Raw genomic sequence first — 6,366 nt, 5'->3', positions numbered from 1 at the left:
GATAATATGTGCAAACTCTTAATCTACGTTTATATTATGAAACACGTGAATTGTGTACATGAAAAGAGTAGGAATAATAAATAGTTAGAATTAACAACGCGTACTTTGGTCTCCTGCTCGTTGTTTTGGAAGCTGTCCGGTCGCTCATACCAGCGCGACTCAGAGTGAGGAGACAGTGCTCACATGCACGAAATCTATGTGTTTTTGCTCTGTTGTGACATATTTGATGTCATAGATGGGCAGCTTGTACTATATTTTATTCGGACGGCGGTGGCATGGCTGCGCCTCTAAGCCGCCATTGTCACCGTCTGGGGATGGCTCATGTGCCCGTACCACGCGCAGACTGTCTACTATGCCAAGTGCCTCTCCAGGACATGCCCAAGGCTGTGAAGATCCTCATGGGCATCTTGCAAAACAGCAAAGTTGGTGAGGTGGAGATTGAGCGGGAGCGCGGGGTGATTCTGCACGATATGCAGGAGGTGGAGACCAACCTCCAAGAGGTAGTTTTCGACCACCTGCACTCGGTCGCCTACTAGGGCACGTTCCTTAGGCTGAGCATCCTCGGACCTAGCTAGAAGATCAAGAGCATCCAGCGGCAGGACCTGACTCACTGCATCTCTTTTCACTACAAGGCAACGCGCATCGTTCCAGCGGGAGCTGGAGGCGTGATGCACGACGAACTGGTCCTAGCCCAGCAACACTTGGGCCCGGTCAAGACTGACTAAGATGCCAAGGTGCCACCCGTCAACCTGCCCTGCCGCGTCAGAAGCAGCGAGGTCCGAGTGCGCGACGACGACCTGCTATACGCGCACGTGGTCATCGCTGTGAAAAGCTGTGGCTGGGCTGACCCAGACAACATCCCCCCTAATGGTGGCCAACACGCTGGTCGGCAACTGGGACCGGTCGCACGGCGGTGGCACCAACGTGTCAAGCCGTCCGACCCACACTGCCTGCCATAGTTTCCAGTCGTTCAACAGCTGCTACAAGGACACAGGCTTCAGGGGCATCCACTTTGTCTCTGAAGTTCGGGAAGAGATGGATTTCTTTGTGCAAGCCATTCAGTGGAAATCGATGCGGATCTGCATGAGCGCCATCAAGGATGAGGTTACAAGGGCCAAAAACCTACTGAGGACCAATATGCTGCTGCAGCTGAATGGCACGACGCCCATCTGCGAAGATAATGGCCGCCAAATGCTCTGCAATGGACAGCGCATTCCCTTGCTTCAGCTCGAGGACACTGGGTAAAAATAGCGTCCTCGAGACTGCTTAAAGGTACCGCTACTGCAAAATGCGGCGAGGAAATCGTCTGTTCCCCATCGCCATTTGTGCAACCTGCCGGCCTGCAGCTTTAGTCAGACACTCGTGGATGTTTGCCAGACCGTGGTGACCACTCTGGTCAGTGACCTCCGCATGGCCACCGAGAACCCAACGTGCACAGTGGCCGTCTGGATCGACGCGGGCAGTCTGTATGAGAGCGACAAGGGCAATGGCATCGGCCACTTCCTTAAGCACATCGCCTTCAAGGGCGCATCCAAGAGGTCGCAGATTGGCCTCGAGCTGAAAGTGGAAAATATGGGGCCCAACCTGAGCGCATTTCCGTCGTGCGAGCAGACTGATACTTGGCCAGACCTGCGGCAGTGCGTTTTACGTTATGCACGAAGCTGTTCGATTTGTCAACGAGTAAAACCACGTTAAGTTTCACAACAAGACCTGCCACCCTCTCGCTAATGCTATAGAATTCCTGTATGTTACCAGCTATATTCTTATTAATAAGGAATCCGACTCCTAGTTCTCTTCTATCCGCTAAGCCCCGGTAGCACAGGACGTGCCCGCTATTTAGCACTGTATATGCTTCTTTCGGCCTCCTAACTTCACTGAGCTCTATTATATCCCATTTACTTCCCTCTAATTCCTCCAATAGTACTGCTAGACTCGCCTCACTAGATAACGTTCTAGCGTTAAACGTTGCCAGGTTCATATTCCAATGGCGGCCTGTCCAAACAAGATGGAGATTGTACAGGTCTACGCCCCCACATCCAGTCATGATGACCAGGAAGTCGAAAACTTCTATGAAGACGTGGAATCGGCGGTGGGGAGAGTGAAAATTAAATACACTATACTAATGGGCGACTTTAATGCCAAGGTAGGCAAGAAGCAGGCTGGAGACAAGACAGTGGGGGAATATGGCATAGGCACTAGGAATAGCAGGGGAGAGTTATTAGTAGAGTTTGCGGAAAAGAATAATATGAGGATAATGAATACCTTCTTCCGCAAGCGGGATAGCCGAAAGTGGACGTGGAGGAGCCCGAATGGCGAGACTAGAAATGAAATAGACTTCATACTCTGCGCTAACCCTGGCATCATAAAAGATGTGGACGTGCTCGGCAAGGTGCGCTGCAGTGACCACAGGATGGTAAGAACTCGAATTAGCCTAGACCTGAGGAGGGAACGGAAGAAACTGGTACATAAGAAGCCGATCAATGAGTTAGCGGTAAGAGGGAAAATAGAGGAATTCCAGATCAAGCTACAGAACAGGTATTCAGCTTTAACTCAGGAAGAGGACCTTAGTGTTGAAGCAATGAACGACAATCTTGTGGGCATCATTAAGGAGTGTGCAATGGAAGTCGGTGGTAACTCCGTTAGGCAGGATACCAGCAAACTATCGCAGGAGACGAAAGATCTGATCAAGAAACGCCAATGTATGAAAGCATCTAACCCTACAGCTAGAATAGAACTGGCAGAACTTTCGAAGTTAATCAACAAGCGTAAGACAGCTGACATAAGGAAGTATAATATGGATAGAATTGAACATGCTCTCAGGAGCGGAGGAAGCCTAAAAACAGTGAAGAAGAAACTAGGAATTGGCAAGAATCAGATGTGTGCGTGAAGAGACAAAGCCGGCAATATCATTAATAATATGGATGAGATATTTCAAGTGGCTGAGGAGTTCTACAGAGATTTATACAGTACCAGTGGCACCCACGACGATAATGGAAGAGAAAATAGTCTAGAGGAATTCGAAATCCCGAAGGTAACGCCGGAAGAAGTAAAGAAAGCCTTAGGAGATATGCAAAGGGGGAAGGCAGCTGGGGAGGATCAGATAACAGCAGATTTGTTGAAGGATGGTGGACAGATTGTTCTAGAGAAACTGGCCACCCTGTATACGCAATGCCTCATGACCTCGAGCGTACCGGAATCTTGGAAGAACGCTAACATAATCCTAATCCATAAGAAAGGGGACGCCAAAGACTTGAAAAATTATAGACCAATCAGCTTACTGTCCGTTGCCTACAAAGTATTTACTAAGGTAATTGCAAATAGAATCAGGAACACCTTAGACTTCTGTCAACCAAAGGACCAGGCAGGATTCCGTAAAGGCTACTCAACAATAGACCATATTCACACTATCAATCAAGTGATAGAGAAATGTGCAGAATATAACCAACCCTTATATATAGCTTTCATTGATTACGAGAAAGCGTTTGATTCAGTCGAAACCTCAGCAGTCATGGAGGCATTACGGAATCAGGGTGTAGATGAGCCATATGTAAAAATACTGGAAGATATATATAGCGGCTCCACAGCCACCGTAGTCCTCCATAAAGCAAGCAACAAAATCCCAATAAAGAAAGGCGTCAGGCAGGGAGATACGATATCTCCAATGATATTCACAGCGTGTTTACAGGAAGTATTCAGAGACCTGGATTGGGAAGAATTGGGGATAAAAGTTAATGGAGAATACCTTAGTAACTTGCGATTCGCTGATGATATTGCCTTGCTTAGTAACTCAGGGGACCAATTGCAAAGCATGCTCACTGACCTGGAGAGGCAAAGCAGAAGAGTGGGTCTAAAAATTAATATGCAGAAAACTAAAGTAATGCTTAACAGTCTCGGGAGAGAACAGCAATTTACAATAGGCAGCGAGGCACTGGAAGTCGTAAGGGAATACATCTACTTAGGGCAGGTAGTGGCGGCGGATCCGGATCATGACACGGAAATAATCAGAACAATAAGAATGGGCTGGAGTGCGTTTGGCAGGCATTCCCAAATCATGAACAGCAGGTTGCCGTTATCCCTCAAGAGAAAAGTATATAATAGCTGTGTCTTACCAGTACTCACCTACGGGGCAGAAACCTGGAGGCTTACGAAAAGGGTTCTACTCAAATTGAGCACGACACAACGAGCTATGGAAAGAAGAATGATAGGTGTAACGTTAAGGGATAAGAAAAGAGCAGATTGGGTGAGGGAACAAACGCGAGTTAATGACATCTTAGTTGAAATCAAGAAAAAGAAATGGGCATGGGCAGGACATGTAATGAGGAGGGAAGATAACCGATGGTCATTAAGGGTTACGGACTGGATCCCAAGGGAAGGGAAGCGTAGCAGGGGGCGGCAGAAAGTTAGGTGGGCGGATGAGATTAAGAAGTTTGCAGGGACGGCATGGCCACAATTAGTACATGACCGGGGTTGTTGGAGAAGTATGGGAGAGGCCTTTGCCCTGCAGTGGGCTTAACCAGGCTGATGATGATGATGATGATGATGATGATGATGATGATGATGATGATGATGATGATGATGATGATGATGATGAAAACCACGTTGTGGTCTGCCACCGAGCTTGATGCAGCCAGTTCTTAAAAAACCCTGGCAAATGATCGCGTGTGACGCAAAGGGCCATTTCCCCTGTACTTCAGAGGTGAGCCGCTATTGATTGGTGGTTTCCAACCACTTTCCGGTGTGGCCTGACTTATACCCAGTGTGTGAACTTACTTCACGGCACATTTGGCACTGTCTCCTGGACGTCTTCTCGCGTTTTGGTTCCCCACCACAACTGATAACCGACAACGCCACTTACTTCCCGAGTCATACATTCGTGAAGACGGGTTCGGCCTTCGCCATCACACACACACAAAAAAGACGCCATATGATCCACAGGCTAACTTGACGGAACGCGTCAACAGAAACTTGCAGTCAGTGCTTATGGCACATTCCACCGATCATACGGAATAAGATGCTAAGCTCTCCGAAATGGCATTGGCGACGCGGGTTTTACTCCTGAATATCTGAACTTTGGCAGCGAAAATTAATTTCCATCAACCCATAACCTGGTACCGACACGTTCGACCTGTCCCGAAAACCACAATTTCGTGAATGCAGGACGTAAGCGGCTTACAACCGCTATCACTGCTGCTCGTGAGCAATTGCATAATGCTCGGCTCGAGCAAACATGCCAATATAACTCCCACTGCTGTGACGTTCAGTACAAACCAGGTGACCTAGTATTACGTCGTACGCATCATTTGAGCAACTAGGGTAAAGGTTTTTCGGCCTCCGTAGCATCTCGATTGGTTAGCCCATTTCGATTGCGCACCTCAATAGCGCATCACGATTGGCCAGCCACGGCCGCTCATCGAGGACTCGCCAGAGCTGGTTCCCGAGCCATTCCAGGGCATTTTTCTGACAGAGAGATATCCCTCCGAGCAGCCTCCAGTCTACCCGACAGAGGAAGTACGCATGCTCTGCCCCTTATGCCGCGTTCCGGAAATATCCAGGCGCGCTCATCATCTCCACTGGGCCAGGTTCTCCACGGATCTCTCCACTGGGCCAGGCTCGCCGCCGCTGCGCTTTGCAATCCTAGCCTTTAGCCGCCGGTTCCAGGCACCGCGGTGCCGCCACTGCTCTCCTCCGGCCCTTGCGACCGCACCTTCTTCGAGAGGAGGCCTTTACTGCTGCGCAGGAGCATCCGTTGGGTGCGGAGGCACTTGCTCCACCTAAGCCCCAAGCATCCATAGAGGACCTCCTCGACCTCGACATGGATCCGTGCTCTGCAGGGGAGGGGGCGGTATGGGGACAGCGGCTGCATGGCTACACCTCTGTGCCATCATCATTGCCATCTCGGCATGGCTCGTGCGCCCTTTCCACGCGCAACCAGCCTGGCGCCGCAGTGCGAGGAGCGGCGACCAGGACGCAGTCCAGTTGGCCTGGCTTAGGGCAGTAAAAATTGTCTCTTGAATGGCTCTTGCATCCTGTGTCGTCTATGAGAGGCTCAGCTGGCCACTGTCTCAGAAGCCACTGAGCCCACAGTTTCAAGCGAACGAAGAGTAGTCGCTCTATCACGCCGATGTAAACAAATGCACCGGTCGATAGCAGAGATCAGCGTTTCAAACCACTGATCTTTGTGTGCCCCCTATATTAGAGGGCAGTGTTTTGGATACTCAGCGACGCGTTTTTCCGGGGAAATTGTGTGCTTGCTCCTAAATCAAAATACATATGCGGAAAGCAGCACTTCATGACATCTTAAAGGGAGCATGCGAAACGCTTCCTTGAGAAGGTGTAATACACCTAAAATAGCGCGCAGCACATATA

The 6,366-nt window shown here is 49.6% G+C and overlaps 1 pseudogene; it reads left to right on the top strand.

Moving 5' to 3' along the window:
- Nucleotides 1-321: 321 nt before the first annotated feature.
- LOC142582132 (mitochondrial-processing peptidase subunit beta-like) lies at nt 322-5,998 on the top strand (annotated as a pseudogene).
- Nucleotides 5,999-6,366: the final 368 nt, after the last annotated feature.

The sequence above is a fragment of the Dermacentor variabilis genome, chromosome 5 (genome assembly GCF_050947875.1).
Source record: "Dermacentor variabilis isolate Ectoservices chromosome 5, ASM5094787v1, whole genome shotgun sequence".
NCBI lineage: Eukaryota > Metazoa > Arthropoda > Arachnida > Ixodida > Ixodidae > Dermacentor > Dermacentor variabilis.
Note: the sequence above shows the minus strand (reverse complement) of the source record. Positions and strands in the feature narration are given on the sequence as shown.